This window comes from Fukomys damarensis, unplaced genomic scaffold, assembly GCF_012274545.1.
Source record: "Fukomys damarensis isolate Sample0158 unplaced genomic scaffold, DMR_v1.0_HiC HiC_scaffold_12, whole genome shotgun sequence".
Classification (NCBI taxonomy): Eukaryota; Metazoa; Chordata; class Mammalia; order Rodentia; family Bathyergidae; genus Fukomys; species Fukomys damarensis.
Window position 1 is genome coordinate 37,332,256 of NW_022900924.1, and position 1,457 is coordinate 37,333,712.

General features: G+C 33.8%; 1 long non-coding RNA gene across 1 annotated transcript in view; it reads right to left on the reverse strand.

Annotated features, from left to right (window-relative positions):
- Positions 1-1,457, reverse strand: part of LOC104867876 — a 23,514-nt gene that overhangs the window by 20,805 nt on the left and 1,252 nt on the right. The gene's annotated exons all lie outside the window — the stretch shown is intronic.

Here is a 1,457-nt window from a genome sequence, read left to right on the forward strand (position 1 = left end):
AAAAAATGAGAATCAAGACTTGCCATGTAAAGGTACATGATCCCAACAATGAATGTAACTGTACTGTATCCCTAAATGTACCAATAAACTCAATAAAAAAAAAAACAGTAGGGGATCATGAGAAATCGATCCAACAACTCCTAGATGATGCAAAGAAGAATAACTTAAGACTGATACATGAAGTAGCAGGAGAAATTACAAATGACTTAAAAAAGCTGTTCACAGAATTAATGACAGAAAACTTCCCAAATAGAGGGGAAGAATTTGACATTCAGATAACTGAGGTATATAGGACCCCAACTAACCACAATCAAAAAAAAAACTACACCTAGACATATAATAATCAAGATCCCAGAAACCCAACAGAAGAACAAAATACTACAAGCAGTAAGAGAAAAGAAACAAATCATATGCAGAGGAAAGCCCATCAGAATCACAGCAGACTTTTCAACACAAACCCTTAGGGCAAGGAGAGCCTGGAATGAGATATTTCAAGTACTAAAAGAGAACAACCTCCAACCTAGACTGATGTATCCAGCAAAACTCTCTTTCAAAATGGACAGAGAAATAAGATACTTCCATGACAAAGAACAACTGAGAAACTATATGAATACCAAACCCGTACTACAAGCAATTCTAAACAAGATCCTAGAAAAAGACAATGAAGGCAAAAACAACACCATGAGGCCCAACAGAGCAAATCAAATAGGCAAGAGGCAAGAAACTAAAAGGAGAAGGTGAAAAAGTAAAAAGAGTCAACAAAAGGCCAATAACATGTCAATAGTAAGTCAGTACATATCAGTTATAACCATCAATGTCAATGGCCTCAACTCAGCAATCAAGAGAAATAGACTGGTAAAATGGAATAAGAAACAATATCCAACAATATGTTGTATACAAAAAACACACCTAGTGCAAAAAGAAGCCCATAGACTGAAAGTGAAAGGATGGAAAACAATTCTCCATGTGACAGGAGCCCAGAAAAAAGCAGGTGTAGCAATCTTATTTGCAGACAAAGCAAATTTCAAACCAAAACTGATTTTAGTATTATTGATGTAGGATGGAACTATATCATACCTCTGTGAATGTAAAATATCTTGTACCTGCTTCATGATACATAGTAGTGACTGTGCTTTACCAGAGCTGTATTTAATGATATTACTCTAGAATGTTCTCTTTCCAGATGATTATTAAAATGCTAATAAAAAAATGGTACCAGGCACCACAACAGCAACAGAACTTTGCTGTTTTCTGGATAGTATTCTTTTCTTTGTTTTTTTGTTTGTTTATTTTTTAATGTAATGTGCTGAGTGTCTATAATTTTGGTCAGATGACTGCAGAACCTGGAAAAGCTGTTGTTGCTATTGATACATAACATACTGCTATTATTGGTCTTTTTATATAAATATAAATGTATATATACATATATATATAATTTGAATTTTTGGAAACTTTGT